The sequence below is a fragment of the Sebastes umbrosus genome, chromosome 9 (assembly GCF_015220745.1).
Source record: "Sebastes umbrosus isolate fSebUmb1 chromosome 9, fSebUmb1.pri, whole genome shotgun sequence".
Classification (NCBI taxonomy): Eukaryota; Metazoa; Chordata; class Actinopteri; order Perciformes; family Sebastidae; genus Sebastes; species Sebastes umbrosus.
In genome coordinates this window covers 14,804,317-14,830,102 of record NC_051277.1, presented here as the reverse complement: position 1 = coordinate 14,830,102, position 25,786 = coordinate 14,804,317, and the positions used below count along the sequence as shown (strand labels likewise).

General features: G+C 39.6%; 1 long non-coding RNA gene across 1 annotated transcript; it reads right to left on the bottom strand.

Moving 5' to 3' along the window:
- Positions 1-601: 601 nt before the first annotated feature.
- LOC119494721 lies at positions 602-10,305 on the bottom strand. The gene is made up of 3 exons (XR_005208278.1): positions 10,292-10,305; positions 3,867-3,878; positions 602-689 (listed from the first exon to the last, which is right to left on the bottom strand). It is a non-coding gene; the product is annotated as an uncharacterized LOC119494721 (long non-coding RNA).
- Positions 10,306-25,786: the final 15,481 nt, after the last annotated feature.

Here is a 25,786-nt window from a genome sequence, read left to right as displayed (position 1 = left end):
CCTATTTACACGTCCGACAAATATGGAGCATTAACATTAGCATTAATTTGGAGTTGTGTTTCTCCAGTCCGATAAACACACTCCTTTAAGCTCTGTTTTGGTCTCCACCATCTCCTGAGGGAAATATTTGGCTCTTTAAATACCTAAATGCTCCATGTGTTCACCAGCTAGTGGCTAACTTTGTCTGTTGTTCGGTGCTGGGTAGGTAGTGTAGAGTGGGTTTATAAGGACTTTAACTTAAAGGTGCAGTGTGTAGGATCTGGCGGTGTCTTGCAGTAAGGTTGCAGATTGCAACCAACTGAAGCCTCTTCTGGGGTGCCAAGCGTGTAGAAGAACTACCGTGGTGGATGCAAAAAACGCAAACTGCCCTCTCTAGAGCCAGTTGTACGTCATTTGGAGCATTGCCAGTGCATAGAGTGTGTGTGTACGTGGGAAGTGAGTGGTGAAGCAAGAGAGAGAGAGCGGGAGCGAGTAGCGTTATCGACTTCAGCCCAAGCAATTCTGGGCTATTGTAGAAACATGCAACATAGCGGACTCCATGGAGAGAACGTGGTCGCTAAACGGCTCATTCTAAGGTAACGAAAACACAACTATTCTTATTTCAGGCGATTATACACTAAAGAAAACATACTTATTAATATGATATTCTATTACTGCCAATAGAGCCCCCTAATGGTTACACACTGATCCTTTAATTCTCTTTATATGGCCTTTCTTATTCACTCTCACTGAACACTGCTTTGATGGGAGAGACTCTCTTTAAGATCTGCCATATGTCAACTGTAGAGAGGCATTATGGGAATATCCATAATGGCACAAATGGTCTTCTTCCCTTAATTTTGTCTCTCTGTTCATTTGCTACTTTCCTTACTTCAGCAGAAACTGTAAAGGTGAATAATGACATATTCCTTTAACTGCTAGAGTCTTATCAAGGAGCTCAAAAGATTTTACCTTATAATGACCTGCTCAACATTACAGTCACTGAATCACATCCTCTGCTACCCAAATTGCTTTGTCTGCTCTTTTTTTTTTATTTCTGCCATTTTTTAGAGAAACTACTAATTTAAATGTTTTATCTATGATATCTTATGATGATTTTAAATTTAAATCATTAATAAAAGCATCTATGGGGTGGAGTATAAGAACACTAACTACCCGAACATTTTCTATGTTTCGATTATGTCCTCCATAATTAGGCTAACTGAGAAATGTTGGCTGGCCTGGTTGACAAGTTTACACACAACACAGACAAGTGCACTGAAAACACCAAATATTAAACTGTGCCCACATTTTCTCACATTGAAATCAAACATTAAATATTTTCTACACGATGTTCAGGGCATTAATATAGGATTTAACAACTATTTGCTACATAAAGATATACAAGATATAAAGATATAGAGGACTAATGTCTACCTGAGCAGAGAATGAAGTCACTCTCGGAAGGCACCGTTAGCTGCGAGCCGCCAGCTCAGCCGTCGCCGTGTTGAGAACCATGTGAAGGCAATAGATACTGTAGCTCTGAATTTCTAATTTAGCACCTTTAAGCCTGGTTGTGTCACATTTCGCCAGATGACCCAGTTTACAGTTGCAATTGATTGATTGATATACTGTAAATATACAATAATGTTCAGATGTGTTCCCAGCTTCAATCTAAAGTATTAGTGATTGCAGAAGCTGCTGATCAGTCAACTACTGCACTACACAACTATAATAGGTCTACTTTGATATATATTTTTGATCAGTTGAGGAACCCTCTTTTCCCCTCTATAACTCAAATGCTCAGTATGGGAATACACCTGAAAAATACATAGATTGAGCCCTCATGTTCTCACTTTGTCCCATTTTTGAACAATTTCCGTTCCTTTTCCAGCCCAAGTGACCCAAAAGCATACATACATAAAAGGACAAAGACAGAGGGGTCTTACCTTGGTCTAGGGACTTGGCAGGAGCCCAGCTCTTAAATTAGTCAGCCTGATAAAAAACACAGTAGAACAAAGCTGAATGTACACGGAGACAGAGAAAGACAGACAGACAAATAGACAGACAGACAGAGGAAATGTGTGCATGCCATTTGTCCGAGAATGAGAATAAAAGATGAAAAGATTAGTGCAGCTCCGTTGTAACTCACTAATTTCTCAGCTGTCTTTTCCCTCTCTGTTAATGAATTGCAAATATTTAAGGAGCCTTCAGGATTGTAGGTCTTCGTGAAGTATTCATCCCTCCAAAATCCTTATTTGTAATGCAACAACAAACTACACCTCGAGACAGAATGGACACCAAGTGGCATGAGTGTTATCAGGTTAAAACACTAGGAGTATGCACAGGCATGCACACTGAAGACTACACGTGATTGCTCAAACAAGAACATCCTTTCCACAGCGTAGAGTGCATCTCGCGGGGCAAAATCATTTTGTTTGCCTGACTGAGATGGCTTTTGATCAAAACACACACACACACAAACACACAAACACATACACAAAGATGCAGCATGCAATGATGTTGTGCTGCTCTCATCTGTAATCAGCTTGGCTTATCAGGACCAGCAGTTCAACAGGAATTTAGAGACAGACTACAGTGATTTGTTCACCTGATTATCTCCCCTCCCCAGACCGCTGATCTGTCCCATTGAGATGAGACAAATCACAGAGAATTAGCCTCCAATTACACTCTGCAAGCAGGCTAGCCTCTCTTCATCTGTCATCCTCAATTAGCCCCACAAGCAAATGTTTGAAGTTAAATACTGAATAGAGGGTTGTACTCTGAAAATGATTCCCCCTCTCTCCACCCACCTACAAAGCAACCCTCTTATATAGCTTCCAATGCCGTTTTTCCTCCCAGGGCAGAGCGTTGGTGTAATTACAATCAATTGGAGTATGATAAAAGTAAGTGTGTCAGTGCTGGAATATTACTAATAAATCACAGTTGCATGTTGCATGCGCTACAGATGGGAGTTTGGCACACAGATGTGTGATGTGTGTGTGGTGATGTGCGGGACTAAATCTGTTGAAAATAAAGGTTTTTGCTTCCAGCATATTTAGTTTCATTCTCACACACACAAACATGCATGCACACAGCCTGTTTTGCTCTACAGCAATGTGTGACAGCCAGCTCAGAAAACACTTTTGTGTCAAAATTCAGAGCCAGTGCTCAGTTTTTCACAATGTTGCTGGGCACATGCTTCAGGAGAGAAACTTCTCCATCCAGAGCTGGATCCAAATCATTACCCACAGCTAAAGGCCTCCCAATTTCATCAAAGTGGCTCAGTTGGCTTGAGCCTATAGTGAAAAAGCTCTCTCTCCCTCTGAGAGACGACAAAACAGCTCAGTCAGCCCCCAGTTCTGCCTTTTCACAGCTCACTACCCAAAGCTGCTTCAACTCTTCAGGCTGTACTGACTTTGCCGCCCCACCTCTCTATCGTAAGGCTCCGTTTCGTCCATCTCTTCCCACACTCCTTCCTAGAGTGCTATTTCTTTAGCCCGACCTTTAACATGCACATTGGCACCGACAGCCATGCAAATAGCACCCTTGAACAGACACAAACCACAAGTCACCTGTTCACCCTGGAGCTAAATGAAATATTCACACACACACAGGTCTGGTAGCGGCGTCTACACTTCAAGTGGCACCTTTGAGAGTCATATCTGTGTCAGCGGGAGGTAACATGATATTGGCCCATTTCCCATTGGCTCGATATTACACTCTTTAGTCACACCATGCTGAGCTGTGATCATAGGCGTTGCCACTGTGCAGGAACGGGGTCAAACTGTGACGGACTCTACACTCAACTGAGCAGTGTGGTTGTCCTGCACTGATTGGCTCAACATGTGTGCTCTACTGGCAGGTGACTAGACGGAAACCGACACCTTTAAAAGCCTCTGTGGTTTGGATTTTTGTTTCATTCCTATTCTTACTTTCAGTCTCACTTTTTTCTACCATGCTTTAGAAGCTGTACTGTACTTATTGTACTTCGGTTTCGGTCGCAGTAAACACGTGCTAAATGTTATGAAATAAACAAAAAAAAGAGCTTAGTTTCGGGCAATAAAACCACTGTAGTTAGGTTTAGGAATAAACAACATGGTTGGACTTAAAATTACTACGTTTGTACAGTGAAAAAGACATCGAACGTTGTGAACATGGGACACAGAAGAACAGCTGACTGGAACGTGACGCAAGGGACACTAACAGCGGTATCCTGGATGAAAGCCTGGTGTTTGTTGGACCCATCCACCTCCCCTCCTGCCCGCCCGGAGTGTGTCTTTTCGCTCTTATGTCACTACACTCCCAGTGCACGTTCCCTGAGCGTTAATATTGATGTGGATGGGTTTATGTCTCATACCGACACAAAGCATTGGTACTTGACGCCCTGAGAATGAGAACGGGTTGTTAAAGCTACAAACAACTTTCATTTTGTGTTGATTTTGGCAGTCCCTGTGGACAAAAGCAGTAGTGTTTCCAAGCACCAGAGTCCCTTTAGAAAACCAAAAATTTGACTGCAGCAGGGTCAGACAGTCTGTTCCGCACAGTGCTGCTTCTGGTTCTCCCGCGCCTCCCTTCCCTCCAGCGGGCCCAGCAATACGGCCTGGGTTTCCAGCAGCGTGGTGTTGGTGTTGGCTCCCGGTGGGGAACGGCGGAGCCCCGAGGCGAAGCTCTGCTACTGGCCGGAGGAGGAGCCGTTGCTGCCGGGCGCAGAGCTCTCCACCTCCCACCGGAGTTTCGACTGCAAGTCGAAGGTGGCATCGAAACTGGATCTGGGTCTGTCCACGGTGGTGGAGTCCCCACTGGAGACTTAGCTGAAGGACTTTCTGGTGAACCTGCATGATTTCATCTGATTTCGGACCAAATGGAACCGATCACAAGCATTAGAAATATCCAATCTTCTCGTTGATGGTCTTGTTTACTTATATAGGTCATACTGAGGCATCAGTATTAAATTGAGACTGTTTCATAACGAGTTAAAAGTTCCTCATGGTAACTTTGAGCTGCTGCTAATGAATATTTTCTGATGTTGCAGGGTCACAAAAGCTTTCAACAGTGGAGAGCTTTTAATGTGAAGCAGCTACCTGAAAAAGCCTCGTCACTGAGGTCAGCAGTCGACTACTTTGAGTACAACATCTAGCAGTACAACCATTTTTGATCAGTGGTTCAACTTTAAATGTGGCAATCGACGAGTGGTTACATGAAGAGGTGCAGATAACAAGTGCTTTTATCATCAAGCTAAGCAACAACTTGTATGCTGCTTTCCTGTTGTTTGCAAAACAAATCTCACTGTAGCAGAATCATAAGCTCTGATCTGTGTTGCTCATGGTAGACGTGGTGTCAACTTACCAGCTGCACGGATACAGTACACAGTATATCTGCACCAGGTGGTGTTACCATTCGCGGCTTGTGAGTAGGATCTTTTCCTTCTTTATTAAATAACACAAATAGAGATCATAAGCGAAAGAGACAGAGAGTAGGATGGAATAAGAGGAGAAAAGCTGGATGCATAATGATGTCACATCAGGCAATAATCCATATTTATCAAAAAGAACTGTCAAAACTGTCTCACTTAGGCTAGAAGTCCATGTCCTGTAATCTAAAGGTTTTATGCTGATGCTTCTGTTGCTTGACATGAGATCATTTTCTTCACACTACTTATCTCTCTACTTTCATTCTCTTTTTCACTCATTTACTTTCTAATTATTGTGCTTTATTGGCATGAAAGTGAAGTGATTGCTTTGAGACATAAGTACTGATATATATTAAATATGAAAATGCCTTTTCCTTTTTGTAAGTGTGTTTGTATGTGGACAGTTTCCATTCCAAAACTCCTCTACGGCACACTGTGAATCATAAAGACTTTTTTGTGATGTGTTTGTGGTAGGGCTGTCAATCGATTAGAATATTTAATCATGATTAATCGCATGACTGTCCATAGTTAATCGTGATTAATCGCAAATTAATCGGACATTTTTTATCTGTTCAAAATCAAGTATTTAATACTCTTACCAACATGGGAGTGGACAAATATGCTTGCTTTATACACATGTATATATATATACATTATAGGAAATCCATTAACAACACAAAACAATGACAAATATTGTCCAGAAACCCTCACAGGTACTGCATTTAGCATAAAAAATATGCTCAAATCATAACATGGCAACTCAAGCCCAACAGGCAACAACAGCTGTCAGTGTGTCAGTGTGCTGATTTGACTATGATTTGCCCCAAACTGCATGTGATTATCATAAGATGGGCATGTCTGTAAAGGGGAGACTCGTGGGTACCCATAGAACCCATTTTCATTCACATATCTTGAGGTCAGAGGTCAAGGGACCCCTTTGAAAATGGCCATGCCAGTTTTTCTGACACGGTTGGTACCAATGGGTTCCTTAGGTTTTTTTTAGTTTCATATGATGGCAGTATCTTAACTCTTGCTTTAAAACTCAGCCCACTACAACCTTCGAAAGATCATATAGACTATGATAAGCCATTTTCTTATGTTTTAGTGACCTCTTCCCAACACAATAACACAGCATTTATATAATATGTGCATCTATAATACTTAATGCACCAAATTATGGCTGACCAGCTACCCTAACTTGTGTGTGCTGTGCATTTAAATCAGCAACATCTCTCCCGCTCTGCGGTAATGGCTCATTATAACACCTCCACTTCTAGAGAAACTCCACAATGTCAGGGTTTTACAGGAAGGTGCTGCACTGTATTTCAACATAACACCACATATAAACAAAGTGGTTTTATGCACCTCTGCGTCCTTTAAATGGTTGCAGAAACAAGAGGGATGAAGGCCAAGCAGATGAAAGAAAGGTCAACGATAATGATATACTGTATGTCTATCAGATATATTACAACCCCCTGCTACTCATTCTGAACACTAAATTCAACCCAGAGCTTCATTTAATGGGAATCTGGTTCTGAGGGTGGTAGTGGTATCACTGCACTGCTGGACACACACACACACACACACACACACACACACACACACATACACACACACCATGGCTGCAGAAGCCAGATAGCCTTATTTGATGTGACATGTAATTCCAAACACATCGAGGGCAAATTATACAGGCTGAAAGAGAGAGAGAGAGAGAGAGTATAGAGAGAGATAAACTCCAGGAGAGAAGAGACACCGGCAGCTTCCTGCCCTTCCCTCGTCTATTTCTCTTCCTCAAATATGTCCCTACTAGTGGACAGTAACACAAAGCTATGAGCACGACACATTATGCCAATTAAGCGGCTCTTTAAGAGCAAGCTATTAAGAATAATTGATGGTGTGTCTGTGCACGTATTAGAGAACGCATTTAGAAAATCATGAGGGTGAAATTTATTAAACAGACGAGATTTTTAAAAATGTTTTTCCATCTTGGTTTCTGTACCATCTGGGTGCTCCCCAAACGGGTTAATGTTGACTTTATTGTAAGTGTAGAGTATACAATCTTAACTCATGACGCCCCTTGGTGTCACACCGCCCCTTGGTGTCACACCCCTTGGTGTCACTTTAGGTTTACGGAACAAAACCACTATAGTTAGGTTTAGGAAAGGACTACATGGTTGGGCTTAAAACTACTGTTTGTACAGTGAAAATTACACCAAACGTTGTGAACACGGGACACAATTAACAACTGATTGTAACATGAAAGTGAAACTTAAATATGGGACACAAACAGCTGTCTCCTGAATGAAAGTCTTGTGTTTGTTGGACCCATCCACCTCCCCTCCTGCCCACCCGTTTTTTTTCTCTTTCACTCTTTAAACCACGTCACCGCACTCCCGGCGCACTTTCTCGGAGCGTTTACTCTTTCCGTGGATGAGTTTACATTGTAGTTAATGGAACGCTCGTTGTGTCTCATACAGGCGCTAAAGGGTGCCTTGTGCGGCGGTATCACACAGCGACAGCCATGACAAAGCCTCGGTACTTGACGTCCTGGGAATGACAACGGGCTTGAGTATGACAAAGCTTTTTGCAAGTTCTCTTCAAACGAAGAGACTTACTTACAAATGTATATTCCAGATATTTGGCACTGCATTTTCATTAAAGGAGCAGTGTGGAACATTTAGGGGGATCTATTGGCAGAAATGGACTATAATATTAATAAGTATGTTTTCTTTAATGTATAATAACATGGAAATAAGAATTGTTGTGTTTTTTTTTTTTACCATAGAATGAGATGTTTATATCTACATACGGAGCGGGTTCTCTTCACGGAGTCCGCCATGTTGCACTGTCATGTTTCAACAGTAGCCCAGAATGGACAAACCAAACTATTTTCCTGCTTGGGCCGGAGTCGATAACATTACTCGCTGCCGTCGCCGCCACTCTCTCTCTCGCTTCACCACTCACTTCCCACGTACACACACTCTACACACAGGCCCTACTCCAAATGACCTACGCTACTCTTGCAACAGCTCTTTAGAGGCCCAGTCGTGTTTTTGCGACAGCCACCATAGTTCTTCTGCACGCTTGGCACAAGGGAGAGGCTTCAGTTGGTTGCAATATGCAACCTCACCGCTAGTTAAGGCCAGATCCTACACACTGCACCTTTAAGTTACGGGACTCACAAGAGAAAGATTAAAATAATTGTGGTCAAAATTGATGCAACAGAGGCTGAAATATCCTGACTTTTACTCCCTATAATATAGGTCAAGCTCTAAAAAAACTGGGTCCCACAATTCCTATAATGCTAATCAATAGTGATAAAGTCTCTTAAAATAACTCTAATGACATGACTAGGGTTATTTTCTTAGACTTTCAAAAGCTGCCTTCAGAGCCACAGACAACCACATTCAATGGAGTTCCCCTTTTTGAAACTCTGCAGCTGCAGCGCTACCACTTGAAATGTCGGTACAACTTTCTCAATGTTACAATCAGCTCTCTTATTATTCCGTCTGAGAAATGACCTTTCTTTTCCCAGAACCTCATTAATATTTAAGTATGCTCATTTCAAAAGCATTAACTTAGCCTTCCCCGACTTCGCCCCGGTGTCACTCAAACTCTTCAAAGTGATTACAGGACTATAAAACTGTCTTTTGTGATCATATCATCTTTTTATTGCAACTGTCTGTTTCCTCTTCCGCGACTAATAAATAATGTCAATAATGTGAAGTTATGTCCGTGTATTTCATCCCTCTGCCTCCAACGCCTGGACAGGGAGGTGCGAGACAGATTTAAAATGCCATCAAAATGAATGATGCATTTGCTATTTTGTGTTACATTACAGTGGAAGGAGAGCCAGATTGTGGCAAAACACATAAATGGTCAAACACAAGACACACAGGCGAGTCACGCACTTAAAAAGCATTCACAGTCTTATAGTCTTTGCTGTAATGGTTATGGAAATTAACACACAGAGAATGAACTATAAAATGTGCTCAGCAGTGGACAATGTGTAAAATTACGTTAATGAACTGAGGGTTTTACGACACGCTCCTGTCCTGCTGTGAGGCCGTGCAAGAGTGAATACCAAAGATGTCAAACAGGATATAATCATTGAGTCAAACAGGCTCCAATAAAATGAATTAGACTGCAGAATGCTGTTGACTGCTCTGTGGATAATGAGAATGGTATTTAAAGCAATTTGCCAACTTTCCAAAACTAAGTGAAAATCATTACGGAAAGAAAGTTGGTACTAAGCTTCAGTGTGCCCAGTGTTTGCACTCAGACAGGCCTTCAATCATTGAGTTGTGCCACTGATTTGTTTTAGCCAGATGGCACAGTTGACATCCTTCCTGTGTTCCTGCAGGTAACATGCATCCGTTGCATTCTGGCAACAGCTGCTGCATCAGCTGGACAGGGTGTCCTGCGAGACTGTGGGGAATATTCCAGTCCTCTGTATCCATTAGATGATAGACTGGTATGAGCCATTTGGTAGTAGCTCATTCGCTGCCTTCATGGCACAGTTATTAGGCAGATTTGATTTGGAGATGTGACTGCGTGGATTCGGTGGGATAGATGACTGGATTTCACAGTGTCTGGCTCGCACAGCTGCAGAGATGCTAAATTAAAAAAAATGATCTTCCCAAAAGGATATGTCATTAACCTCAGAAACTCTGTGCTTTTACATCCCTATCACAACCAGAAACTAAGCATGTACACGCCGAATAGTTGGAGGCTTTATGTATTTTATTTATGCAATACTTGCACATATACACTAGGCGTGGGGGGGAAATGTATAGAGCATAGAATTGCGATATTTTGCGTGGCAATATTGTATCGATATACGGACGTCAAGTATCGATCTTTTATTTTAAAAATCCGTCGGCCAGCCGGTCTGGTCACTATTCTGTCTTTCAGAGGTTGTAGCGGGCTCAGTCTTAAAGCTTAAGTGAAGATACTAAATTATATGAAACTAGAAAACCTAAGGAAGAATGCAAAATAACGCTCCAAAGAAAAACTGGCATGGCCATTTTGTAAAGGGGTCCCTTGACCTCTGACCTCAAGATATCTGAATGAAAACTCTGAGATGAACAGAGTGAAAACTGTTTCTTATTAGACAAAACAGATGTTGACAAACTGAATAATTTTCAGTTGAAAAAAGGTAATAAATTGCAATTTATATCTTATCGCAGTAATCAGCATATTGCAAAACATTTAAAATCCTAATACGCTCGTATCGGGACTTAGGTATCGTGATAATATTGTATCGTGGGGACTCTGGTGATTCCCATTCCTAATATACAGTATGTATTACGTATTGTGTATTTCTTACAGATGCATTCAAGTTTACTCAGAGATCCAGATCCTACTAGTGTCTGTGTGTATATGATTTTCTTGGATAGTCACTATATGAAATCATCCTTAAAGAAAAAAATATTCTCTAAATTGATATATACGGACTTATTTGTCAGGACTCTATAATAAGTCTAAGAGTCTATATACACGTTTGTTTGTATCTGTTTATGTCGTGTGTTTGTGTCTTTTTCACTGTGCTTGTGGCAAAAACAGTGAGGGAGAAAAAGACAGTGAAAGTGAAAATCTGGGTGTTGCTGTGATGAAAGTTTAATGATCGGAGGCTCGAATTGCCTCAGAGCTAGATAATTATGATAACACACACATACACATACACATACACACACACTCCTTAGCTTAAGGAGGCCACTAGGGAGTCATTACAGTCAACTCTGACTCCCGCTAAGTAGGTTACTTACTGTGCTACACAGTACAAATTAGGTTTCTGACAAGTGATGTTAATCATACTGTTGAGTTTGAATATAAACACTGTATTAGACAGACTTTGCAGAGCAAGAGATATATATCACTGTGGTGGAAAAAAATAGCACTGATAAAATCTACAAATCCAATTCCACAGCAACACAGTTGTGTCACTGTTGTGTATTTTGTTTATTTTGTGGGACTTTACATGTCTGAGTTATTTTAGGTACACATTATTATCAGTATCAGTATCATGTGCTGAGGCGTTCTGAGTCTCTGGTTATTTAAAGTTTAACAGTGTAAACTTGTGGGAATGCTGTGAGTGATGAGGTCCATATATCTGTGTTGATAATACAGGAGGAAGAGGAGCTTTAAATCTACAGGAAATGTGATTTAGAATCACTTCTTTTCTACATCTATATATCAGTAGGTATACATGTGATGTATTGTGCAAAGCATCCAAAGTTACACGTGAGTTGTGCCAATTTTGCAAAGCAAACAACTTGTTTAACATTTGTCCTGTAGAGCTGCAACAATTAACTGATTAATCTATTAGTTGTCAACTATTAAATTAATTGCCAACTACTTTGATAATCAATCAGTTTTAAATTCTCTGATTCCAGCTTCTTACTTGTGAATATTTTCGGTTTTCTGTACTCCTAAACTGAATATCTCTGAGAACAAAAAAAGACATCTGAGGACGTCATCTTGGGCTTTGGGAAACACTGATCGCCATTTTTCACCATTTTTGGACATTATAAAGACCAAAAAACAAATTGATCAATCGAGAAAATAATCAACAGATTAATCAACAATGAAACTAATCGTTAGTTGCAGCCCTATCCTGTACTATGTCTGGTTTCTCAAGCCTGGATTCTTTTGCATTCCTAGTTGAAATTCATGCTGACGATCAATGTCCTTTTTCTTCCTCACTAGGAATAGGTTGCTTGGAATTTTATGGTGAAAAGGTCATTTAAATGCGCAGGTTTTTCCTTTACCCACTGTCTAACACTACACAGTGGTTGGTAATTTGCCTTTATCTGAACTCCAACTTGTAAAACATTGACTTGTGACCAGCGACAGACAGGGACAGTTTTCCATATTCCATATTTTTTGCCACCAATTAACACCTGTTTAGTTATAAATTTACAATTTAGAAGTTTTGCTTAAAACATTTAATGTGTATCTTAACCGTTTCCTCCGACAATCAAATGGATGAAGAATGAAATCTTCTCTTCTCCTTTCTGAGTTGCACACAATTAAAGGTGCTAAATACGGGATTGGGAGCATCTATTGCCTCTCAACGGCTCTCAACATGGTGAGGCTGAGCCAGCAGCTCACAGCTAACAGCGCTAATAGTGCTAACAGGGCTGACAGTGAAAAGAACGCCGAAAGTGCTGACAGATATAACAGTGTTTACCTGAGAGGGAACCGGAGGGCGGGCGTTATGCTTCCGCGACAACGCCATCGGACAGGACGGCGTTATCAGCTGTAACCGCCATATGAGAGCAGTGCAGAGTGGCGGCTTTGAGCTAGACAGTGGGGCACACTCACATGCACTAAAAGGTATACGCGGCCGGCCCGGCTATGTCAACAGAGCAAAGAGAAGCTGTGATTACAACACACACAGAGGGAGAGTGACTTCATTCTCTGCTCAGGTAGACATTACTCCTCTCTACCTTTACATAGGAGACAGATGTTTGCTGCTATGTTAATGCTCTGGATATCGAATTTAGCACATTTAAGAAACATGAGGTCACATATTTTAAACTCGCCCAACTCAATGCTGCATCATTTGTGAGGAACATGCACGTGTTTTATTCATGGGTCTGCAGCCTTGCCCAACTCCTTCCTTCACTCTTCCTTTTCCCCACTGCCTTCCCCCACACTTTCTCCTTCTCCTCTTCTTCCTCCATTACCCCTCCTTTCTACACTTTGTAGATAGGTACTGGTCCTAGAATGGATCAGATATATCTCATGGAGACCAGACCTATAGAAATGAGAGCGAAAGAAAGAAATGGGGTCTGATGTGGAGGAACGATATATGCCAGCTCAGTAAATGGAGCAAAGGTAAGGATGTACATGCATGAAGATGGCGAAAGGAAAAAAAGTAGAGGAGAAATAAAGGTTAAAAGAAAAAGGACAGACAGGCAGAAGGACAAAATATACACTGAAGAGAATAAGAGAAAGACTTGTCTGTTTTGCAGCAATATTCGACAATGAAACAGAAAAATAATTGTAGTAAAGGAAGAGATTTACTTCAAAAGTCAACAATTCTTCAAACACAAGTTGTGATGCATTTTGGGTAAGTGGCACAACTTTTTCTGTACTGTTCAACCTGATAAAAGCTCTCTTCTACTACCAGTATTTCTCCTTCTACCTATGCCTCAAGTCCCAGTGGGTTTTGTTGAAAGTGCTTCTGGGAAATGTAGGAAATCACTAACTGGAGTACAGAAGGAGAGCAAGGTTGAGGGGAAGTAACACAACTATAAAGGTAAATATGTTGTTATACTGACCACAAATTGCTAATCAGAGTATCTGAGGGTGAATTTTTTGCTTCCTATTTTGACAATTGAAATATGTTTTTTAAAAACCAACAGAAAAAAAAAACAATTTGATGATCAAACTCCTGAACTGAATTCCTTCATGTAAACATTTAGTGGTAAGAAAAAATGTATAATTTAGTTTTTCACACACAGATCACAAACTGCACATGTGCTAGGACATGGTGTTCAGCTCATTCAAATTCAATGTTGGTTCACACCCATGTAGCCCTATAGCAGGAGATAGGTGTGAGGTCACCCTAAAGATGGTATTGGTAAAGCCAAGGCTGGTGCAGGTAGAGGTATGAATAATATATAAGACAGCATGCCTCTCAATTAGCAAGACACTATGAAAATCCTGCTGCCACAGGCTATTTGAGATGGAGGGAAGAAAGAGATGGGGAGGTGAGAAAGGGTAAACACATATAGTGGTGGACAGATAATGAGAAGGCAATAAAGGAAGGAGGAGAGGGGATATTTTAGTGACTATTAGATTGCTGCATTAAAACACTGGCAGACAATAATGAGAATAGGCAGAAAAATAGGGATATTTCTCATAAATAACTGAATTGTTTGACCAAATAGCTGTGATAAGATTACCTCCAGCCAACAGAATCAAGTCTGACTGAAATGTGTACAGGTGACTGACAACAGAGTGACAGTTGTCACCGAATGTCTCTGGATAATATTTGAGTCGTTTCCAGCTGCCTGTATTCATTTGCATGGTATGGAGGAGCCTTTGCACTCTGCCTTCCTCCAGCATCTAACAGCCTATCCTTATGAATCGTGATACTGCACTCATCCTAAAGGCATTGGTCTTTAATACAGGCCTGAGCTGTCCACATAGACCAGTGGGTTATGGTTTTATTTGAATGGGAACATGTATAAAGGTCGGATTGATTGTTTTTTTCAAAACATAGCAAACAACAGTTGTATTTAGATGGATTTAACACCTATAGTTGTATTTCCAAAAACAGGATTAAGGACTATTCGAACACTGAATGTACTCTTCCTGTTGCTGAACCACACTGCTAATTCATTGATTGATGCAAATTGCTGTTTGTTTTTAAGTCCATTATTTGTGCTTTTATGTGAAAATCTGTTATTCGGGGCTTTTATGTGCTAAACTTTTATGATGCCGACTTGGCCAGGACTCTCTCAGAAAAGAGATTTTAAAACTCAATTTGACTCTCCTGCATAAATAATGGTTAAATTAAAAAACAAATAATAATAACAATGAAAAATAGTGACATGTAAATTAATTTAAATGAGTTTTACATTTAGCTCAGAACATTTCAAATGGCACAGATGGTACCCAAATGGCCAATAACATGCCTCTACTAAAACCTCTCCGACTTTGCTCTGCTTCATTTAGAAGCAACAGTCTGTGCACAAGTAATGTTCAGATGTAGTGATAATGGTTTGCAAGAGGTTTTGGGCTGCGGCTGCATCATTCCAAACGGATATTCACTCTCAAATTGTACAGTTTTGTTAGGTGGAAATTAAATCGTTCATTTATTCTATGTTCCATCTTTATTTATATATACCCAGGGCCTATAGGGTTCAAAAGGCTAGAATTGAGTTTGCTGCTGCTGAGGCGACTTGGCACCACTGCTAACAGTCTAAGCTCCAGTTGTCACACATTGCTTATATGGCTGTGATGCTTCCATTACAACTCCATGGTGTGAAAAACAAAGATGTAACCGTCTGTCTGTCAGCTCCTGAAAGAACTCAACAGCTTGCTCTGAACATTTCTGCTTTACTTTCACTCTCTCTCCTCTAGCTGACAGATGTTGGTACGCCATCACCGCTGAGCATGATATAGATCTTTGAAAATTGTGAAAATTGTAAGTTAATAGTTCCCCTGTTTCTCCTGAGTATGATTGTGTAAAAGAGTGAAAGAGAGTGACAGACAGAGTTTAATTTAAGTGTCACACGAAACTCCTTACAAAGCAGTTTTGCTTGTAAGTGAAAAGAGAGAGAGAGAGAAAGAGAGATGGACAGAGAGAGAGAGAGAGAGAGAGAGACAGAGAGAGAGAGAGAAACTTTTGAAAAAAAAAAACATTACTGTGTGGGTTTTTCATGAGGTCAAAGAAATTGTATTTGCAGTAAATGCTGAGGTCAGCCTGAAACCTGCCCAGCCAATATATTTCCTTCCCTTTAGGAACTGTTAAATAAATAATTTTATTTATTGATGTAGCCTACAGTACTCTTAATGATCAATAACTCACTGCAAGTTTAGAACGGTGTACCAACAAATGCTGAATTAATTCTATAAATCCTTCTTTTTCAATTTATGGTCCCCAGACTTTGAGAGCAACAGAGAGATGTTAGAAATATAAAGTGTTTGCTGCTTGTTGAACATAAAGGGGTAAAATGTAGATATTTGTTACAACTGCAAACTGAACATATGTCGGTAAATTAAAGCTGCAACAATTAATCAGTTAGCTGTCAACTATTAAATGAATCGCCAACTATTTTCATCATCAATTAATGGGTTTGATTTCCAGCTTCTTAAATGTGAATATTTTCTGGTTTCTTTACTCCTCTATGACAGTAAACTGAATATCTTTGAGTTGTGGACAAAATAAGACATTTGAGGACGTCATCTTGGGCTTTGGGAAACACTGATGGACATTTTTCCCTATTTTCTGAATCGATTAATCGAGAAAATAATTGACAGATTAATCGACAATGAAAACAATCACCCAATGGTATATGTCACCATGCACAATGTTTGTGGTAAGCATGGACTATAGCTCAAAATACCTTATGAGGGTATGGCATGGATGTGATTAAGTGTGCCTGTTGTTTTTTTGAAGACAATTTGCAGTAAATGTTAGAAAGTATTGCCTTACTGCATTTACATTTAATCTCTCCAACTATTCCCTGGACAACATAATGAAAGATTACTGCCAACAATAATGACATTAGTCATCTGTACTTTCTCCTAATTGGCCTTAATGAATTCCTTGCCCTTTAAAATGTACGTTTAACCACCAGAATCATGATTCTCAGACATTTATAAGATGGGATATTGGAAATACTCATCTTACAGCTGCCATTTCTAAAATACAAAAATGGTCGCTATGTTGACATCTGGCAAAATGTCAACTTGTTTCAGTAATATTTCTCCATAGCCAAAGACCAGAGAGATGAAGTTTACAGCGTGTAAGTTGAATTATTCATAATACTGAAGAGAAGGACACCGGTAGACCTTTTTCGTGACCAGCCTGCCTTTCTACCAGTCCATCCATCATTCTAAGCCTCCATTATCTCTGCCCCGACACTCTACTGGTCTCACTGTTACTGTCGCTCTACTACAAACACCACTGAGGTACTAAAGAACCCTCCTGAGATGAGACTTTCCCATTGGGAGATCTGAGTCAATCTTAAATAAATCAAGAAATGGAGTTGTCATGAGTTGCCGTTACTATGGGAACTGCTACTCAGCAAAATTATTTTTGTGATGTCATAAAGAAAGCTTCAGGCCACCTGCACAGAAGCACAACAATTCAACACCAAGGGAGATTCTTTATGACCGTCACATCCTCTCTCATTAGGCTTCCACACACAGACACACAGCAGCCGGAGATTGATTACAACAGGTGTCTAATTGGAAAGTGCCACAGTAGGCCTGATAACATTGTTTTATTAAGGTAAGCCATCATTTATCTGTAGCTCAATTATCATTTAGCCACACAGGCTATCTGCTATATACTGATGTTTTAGGTTTTTCTTTCATAACAGATCATTAATTTGGCCTGTCGCACACCGTTCACGCCATACACACAGAAGTAGTCGTAAGTGCAGTATCCCGGATGTCCTGACGCAAAGGAGTGAATGTGATCAAATTGCTGCTTTTCTTTCTAAATCTTTTTATCAAGGAGGAACAAAACAAAAAAAAACATTGTCTCCCCATCCACCCCTTAGCTGACCCACCAGATGGTTTGTTACACAGAACCATCTGAGAAGCCGTCATTGGACACTGTTTGGAAAAGGGTAGGAACTTTCAAAAAATACTTGGCAGGTGATTGGATGAAACATCTGTCAATCGAACTCTGCCCAAAGTCGTGAGAGGCGCGAAAACATCCCATTCAGTGTAGTTCTTTGCTCTTCTTTCAATAAAAAAATACCAGTTCTGATATAACTGATGCTGATGCAGAATCTATGCTAACCTCTTCAGGAGTCGCCATTGTTGTTTAGAACAAACAGTCCATGTCGTCTCACACTATAGTCTCACACACACCTAAGCCACGCCCTTAGCTGCCAGTAGCTCCTCACAGGATGCTGATTGGTCCATGCCCTGGCTTGCCGGACACAAACGCATTACTTGAAGCCTTACAATATGGACTTTTGTGTGACATCTCAAGAATCCAGCTGCCATGCAAGGTAAATCCACCTCTACCATTTCTTTCTCATCAACCCCATAAATCCATCAGGCTGGCCAAATATAAAAAAACTATATAAAATAAACATGTAGAACATATAAGTAAAAATAAAAATGTATTTTTAAAAAAATATAGAGCTCTTGAATTACAATATGCTGAAAAGTTATTAAGGAATTTTTGCCCAGAGATGCCAAAAACATTCTGCCTACTTAAGCTTTAACAACACATGATTTTACCAGTCCTACCTGTGCCGTGACAGATCTTACAAAGAAAACAACGTGTTCAGGTGTTTTCACGCTTGTCATACGCCGCTGATGTGGGTTTCCCTTTTCCCTTTAGGGATATACTGGACATCATTTAGGTCCAGAGATTAAAAAAAAAAAAAAAATCATGAAAAGCTATTGCATAATAATTTCAGGATTAACTGGTGCAAAGCTTCAAATATACCTAAGAGGATTAAACTCTAGTACCTCATTCACCATTAACACAATACAAACCGTGGCTTAATGAATTAGTTTAAGAGGAAAATGTTACAGAGTCCTCTTCACTTGCTGAGAAATTTAACAGTTTGGGTTCAATTTTGCAGCTTTTGATATCAGCATCTTGCTAACCTCATGGTAATGAATTCAAATAAAAATGTTGTCAATTACTCTACATAACTGTCTATTTCTCCTAAATAATCAAATCTGGCAATGACCATCTCTTCGTTTAAGTCGACAAACATTCATACCACTAAGCAGTGGTGCATAATGGAGTCATCGACTCTTTTGTTTTGCTCAACCTTCATCGTCTCTGAACAAGAATCCATTATCTGTATATCAATTATCTGTATATTAATGCACGTGTGTGTATGGATGTGAACTTTTAACGCAATAACTATGCAGCAAACACACATGCTGTCTGACACTAAGTCACTTTATAACGTGTCAACAAAAAGCAAATGACTGCATGAGGCCACAATGCAACTGTCATCAGTGTTTTGTGTCTTTCCCACTCGCCATCCATTATTCTCCCGGCAGTGGGTAATGAGAATGGCAGTAAAATATGTAAAGACAAGATTAAAAACTGCAGAGAGATATTCTAGCGAGCCTGTAAACGCTTTGTGTGCAGCAAACAAACTGTTTATGTGCTGTTGGGGTGTTGGGCGGTGGTGGGCGGGGGGTACGCTCTGCAGCAGGGATGGATGTATTGATCGTAGTAGGTATAAAACACATCATCCTGTTGTCAATGGTAACACAATCATGCTGTCTTACAGATATTAATGACACCACAACAATCTGAGGTTTTACTGCAATTAAATTTAATTGAAGAATTTCCTGAGTAGACGCAGGGAAAATCAATTCTCCTCACAGCCATATCTATCCCCAGTCTTCTGGCTCAACAGGCATCAACAGCACCTCCGTATTTTACCCTACTTTGATAGATGTAATCTTAATAAACTCAACTTCTGGTCCTGTGAATGGAGTGCATTATTATATCAATAATGCTGCACCTTTTTCTACCTGGATAGTTGTGCTTTGAGACCAACTTTAAGGCACCAACTTGCCTGATAACACAAAGTAACTTCGTAAACCTGTTTAAATTTCTTTCCAGCTGGTAGAAGTCTACGAACAGAGAAGGTAATGACAACACAAAAGATAACAGTCTCTCTTTATCAAACTGACAAAGAAGGCCAATGTAGCAACAGAGGTTTCATTTAATGGTGCATATCCTAATGAAACACAAAAAGCCTTTAGCCTATGGCAGGACTGTAACAGAGACGAGGACTGCGGTGGCTGAAATGTTAAAGAACCATAACAGTAAAACAGAAATTGTACGTGCTATTGGCCACTTTCATTTTGTCAAATTAGCTCTCTAAGGGAAAAAGTTTGGGGACCCTAGGTCTCAGGTGACTACATCATGTCTAAGGTGACTTTATTTTGTCAGACCAACAGTCTTAAACATAAAGCTATGGAGTTCACTATCAGACAAGACGAAAAAACATCAAATTCCCACATTTAATAAAGTGGAACAGACAAATGTTTGCTTGAAAAGTGACTCAAGCACTTAATAGACTCTCCAGATATTTGACAATTATTTTTCTGCCAACTGACTAATCAATAAACTTTTTTCAGCTTCCACATCATCATCATAAAGCTGACAAAAATGAAATAGTAGAGTGGACATGAAAGTTTTATTGGAAAGTACAGTAAAGAAGAACAGACACCAAGGGGAACGATGTGTATGTGCCCCTGTGTGTGCTTCTAGACAGTCTATGGGATCACCAGTGAGATCTGTGATTTTATGAACCTAATTCCAGCAGCCTAGTGTGAAACCGGTCAGCTCTTTTACAACAACCTTCTCTGAAGCCGGTTCCTCCTCTCTGGTCCTGACTGAATTATCACTAATCTATCAGACTGATGAAGATGTGAATAGAGCAGCTCTAAAGACTGGAGGAAGATGACAGTACACTGGGCTGTTACAGATACCAGAAGGCCAAATTTCTTACTAGAGATAAGAGGTAAGAGAAGAAAGGAAACCAGCAGCTATGATGGAAGAAGCTATGAGTAAATTTAAATATGTGGCGCTGACTTTGTTCTCGGATGACTTTGACATTGTGTGCTCTTAATTTGATACATTCAAAGAGAGCAGAAACGCTGCTCCTCTGCTGTAGCGGGATTTGAGCTGGAAAAAAAGTAGTGATGTGGGATTTTGACGACATCAGAGCGGCTTCAGACTGGAAAAGGTCAGACATTATCTGGGCTCAAATGTAACGTTTTATTCTAAAAGCAATTTATTCGCCTGTGGTCTGGTTTGCATTTCTGAGAGAAAGCGTGCTGAAAAAAGATAAACTAGGGAAACACATTTAGGTCAGATTAAAATAGATTCTTTTTTTTCTCCATTTCATCTGTAAACAGGGGAAACAAAACTAGGCTTCAAGCACTTTCAGATATTTTCCAAAGTATGTGTAGATCAGCCGGTACATCTGGAGCTACAGTAAATCTGGTGAAGTAAAACAGTAATCACTGACTTATCTCCAATTTTACCAAAGGACATGAATTAGGGCTAATCATATTTAAATGCGATTAAAATATGCATGATTGTCCATAGTTAATCTTGATAAATCGCAAATTAATCGCACATTTTCATCTGTTCAAATGTACCTTAAAGGGAAATTTGTGAAGTATTTACTCATCAGCATTGGAGTGGGCAAATATGTTTGCTTTATGTAACTATATGTAAATAGGTATAGGCATAAAAAAATATTCTCAAATCATAACATGGCAAACCCAACAGGCAACAACAGCTGTCAGTGTGTCAGTGTGCTGACTTGACTATGACTTGCCCCAAACTGCATGTGATTATCATAAAGTGCTCATGTCAATAAAGGGGAGACTCGTCGGTACCCGGAGAACCCATTTTCATCCACATATCTGGAGGTCAGAGGTCAAGGGACCTGTTTGAAAATGGCCATGACAGTGTTTCCTAGCCAAAAATTAGCGCAAGTTCAGAGCGTCATTTAGCCTCCTTTGCGACAAGCTAGTATGACATGCATTAAAGAAATCAGTGGCATAAAAACAAATTTGCGTTAATGCATTATTATCGCCTTAAGTTTGACAGCCCTAAAATTTATATTACATTTTGCATATTTGTAACACACAAGTTGCCTTTACAGAGAAAAAACATCATCCTAATTATGTACTGTACACTTATTCTGATCACATTTTAGTACACAGAACAACAAATTGTTTTTTTTACATACGGATTTTTTGGCATAGTGTTGACAATGAAAGTTGAATCACAGTTTCAAATATTATCTGGTATTTAAGTGGATTTTTCTATTAGTCTTTTTTGCTCTTGTATCCCCCACATTGAGCGAGTGAAGTTGTAAAACTCCCCAAGCTTTCTGCTTAACTCATTTTGGACTTGAATGTGCCTGCACTCACATCTCTGTTTGCGTTAATGGTGCATTTAAATTTTGCTTAGTTGTAAATAATGTAACTGAAGCACAAATTCACCACATTTTCGATGAAGCGAACGGGTTTTGCAATGATTAGGAGAGGCGACATTACAGGATGCTTTACTTGAGCACCAGAAGTTACTGCCACTCCACTTACATATTAGTGTTGTATCAATTCACATTGGTACAAAACACAACACACAACAAAGTACGTGAATGTTTTGTATTACTAACTCCAAATTGAACCCTAAATTGAAGAAAGAGCAGAGGGAAAGTGAAAGAAAGGCACTAAATTAGCCATTTGGGGGAAAAAGCACTGCAGTCTTAAAAAAAAGAAGAAGAAATCTATGAAGAGTAAGGAGAAAATTAAGTTTTCCTGTTTTCTCTAAAACAATAAAAGCTAATTACCTGCTGTGTGTGTGTGTTTGTGTTTCATGATCACATTTGTGTCGTTTACGGCATTTAACATAGTTAAAGTTGTTGTGTTCTTTGAGAAGAAAAATAAATAACATATGTTTTATTTTTATTGTCTGAAAGGCAATTTGAATATTTCGGCAATCAACCGCTATACCTAATGTAGATAAAGATCATGTCACCAAATTCAGAGCAAAGCTGACAATAGGAAGAGAACAAAGTAAAAAAAAAATCAGCATTTAAAATGAGCTGCTGCTGTATTTATAATATTCTCTGCAAGAATAGATGTTAACTATCAACTATGACTAATTATACACAAACTAACACATTAATGTATATCTTGTTTGTTTAACCCATACAAAAAAAGTATAAAAAATGCGTTGAATCTGTGAAATCCTGCAGATGCCATTAGGAGCACCGGAGGACATCGGAGGACACAAAGGCAGATGATTTTTAGTCATTGTTTTATAAAAATTACTTTTGAAAAATTGTATTTACTTCATTTCAACCTACTGCTGCTTTTTAACTGTTCTTGGCATCTATCTTCTCATCTAACTCTCGACAGGAATGGAATAGACGTATTCCCCAAAATGTTGAACGTTAAAACAAACAAGCGTGAACTATGGTGCCATTATTGTAGTAAAACTATTTGCAAATGTACGTGGAGAGATGTGTAAATGTATCTCAATCTGTGTGTGCGTAACCAGATTTGTAAATGTGTAAAAAAAAACATTTACAAAACTATAAGACTGCAAGTGTAATGAGATTTGTAAATGTGACAAACCTGTACATGTCTACATAGATATTAATGGCTGAAAAGTATTTTACTACAAGAGCTGGAAATGAAGACAAATCATCAGTTTTGCTACACTTTGCTACACACTGCAAAGACCTGCAAAAGTATTTGCACATTTGCAGTGAATGTATGGTCTATTATTAAGCAAATATACACTAAACATACACATTTCTCATTAAAAAACAGCTCCTTTCGAAATAAATGCAACAGGAACGACATGATGGAAACCATCCCACATCCCACTGGGACGTTTCTGACCAGAGAGAAACGTTTCTGACCAGAGAGAAAAAATCACCAGTGACATTCAGGCTGCAGGCCAAACAGTTAATAGGCTCTACCCTGCTTATCAGTATACTGCACTGTCTGCCAGCCCACACACACACACACACACACACACACACACACCAACAGACCTCAGTCCCCAGAGTGTTTGTGTCTCTCTTCTTTTCTGACTCCCAGCCCTGGGTGAACCTCCCTCTCCTGCTTAGAGCTGAGAGCTTTACAATTTAAGCCAGTTAAGTGCCGTATTGTTGTTGATAAGGAGGAAGACGAGGGTTTGGGAGGAAGGGTCTATGGCCTCGAAGTCAATTCAGGACTCATAATATATTTGTATGCATGTGTGTATATTCTAACGGAGGACCTGAATGCTTGGCTAAGCTGCAAGCTTGAGTTCAAAAATGCAATTACACAGCAATTCAAAACTCCACCTGTGCATCTGAGCCTGCATGAATGCACATCGCCCCAACCTGTACCTGTACGCATGTGTGTGTGGGAGTTTGTTTTACTCTGTAAAGAAGAAGACGAAACAAATAGTTGTGTATGTTTCTGTGATTATAGAATCCAATTTATTTCGTGAAGACATATAGATCGCAAGAATAATGAGAAGGTAAACATAGTGTGTGTATGTTTGTCTAAACAGAAAGATCTGTCAAATGGGCTCCGTCTCTAATTAATGAGAATCTGCGGTAACACTTAATTTTACAGGTCCGCAAATTTCATGGTGATTAGGCAATAATTAGCAAGTAACCTTTTTGAAATTTCTTTGGAATCACTGCCAAATTACCCCAATATTTACCTCAAAATGTATCAAAAATTACTCTATTATAAACATTATTCAGTAATTATATTCCGCTATTTCCCAATAGCTGGTAATTTATTTAATTTCAAGGAAAAGAATACAACGTTTATTGATATGCTATATTTCCATGTCTGCTGATAAATAGATAATAATTAGCAAATAACTTCTTTGAAATTTATTAAAAAAACTCCCTGAATCATGACATTAGCTACCAGGTTACATTTGTGTAGACTATTTGTGCCTCATCAGAAGTGTTTTCTATTAGTTTTGGTTTTCCACCTCCAATTAAGAGCAGCCCACAGCCGCTTCTCAAGCCTAAGGGCCCTATTTTAACGATTACATGACATTTTAGCATATAATCATTAAATCATGTTTATAATAAAGTAATTTTCGATGCATTCTGAGGTAGATATTGGGGTAATTTGGCAGTAATTCCAAAGAAATTTCAAATAGGTTACTTGCTAATTATCACCTAATTACCATGACATTTTCGGACCTGTAAAATGAAGTGTTACCAAAGAAAACAAAACGATCACCACAAAGTCTCACCATAAAATATCTTACATGAAAAATTACTAAATGTCAACTGCAAATTCCTCCAGCAATAATCAAACATAATCAATGTAAACGACACCTTTTCACAAGATGTTGATAGCATCCATGTGGAGAACCTGTAATCTGTAATCAGGCACATGCCGGCGACATGGACTCGCCCAGCCTATTCATAGATTTTAATCGTCTGTCCATAGAAAACAAGGAGGTAGGGAATAGGAAAAGTAGTTGAGTAGTTAATAAAACATTTAAAAGTAGACGTGGTGACAGTTGTGAGAAGACACAATGAAGTACTCTATAGAGGTGAGATACTGGAGGGAAACCAGAAACAAGTGTCTGCTCTCTAAAATGTAATTAGTTGAATCCACAGTGGAGATGATGCAGCGACAACACACACAGGACAGACCGCAGACACTCGTCTCTCTCCCTCTCCGTCCCTCACAGTTTAATTACCATTCATTACAAACTTCACATGGGTGATGATTGGCAGTCTGTTTGAGGCTTGAGATCAGCACTGTGTTTTGTTTGTCTCTCTGCAGGAGGACTCATTTTTGTCACTAATGACTTAGCTGGCTCTAAATGGATGATAGAAATAAAGAAGCTGTCACTGTCAACACTCAGACAAAGTCCTCTAACAGACAAAAAATAATACTATATAGTGTTGCTTTCAAGCTCCCCTGTGTCTCTCCACATATTCGTCCAGCAGGATGGGGTGTTTGGAAGTTCATTATTGACCTCGGTAACAGACTGTGCAATAATATGATCTCAACTCAACAGTCCACTTACTTCCTATTTCTGAGCTTCATTAGCGAAGTGGTTCTCAACCTGGGGTTCGGGGCCCTCAAGGCGGTCGTGAGATAATTTCCGGGGGTCGCCAGCTGGTTCTGGTGAAAAACAATATATGATAT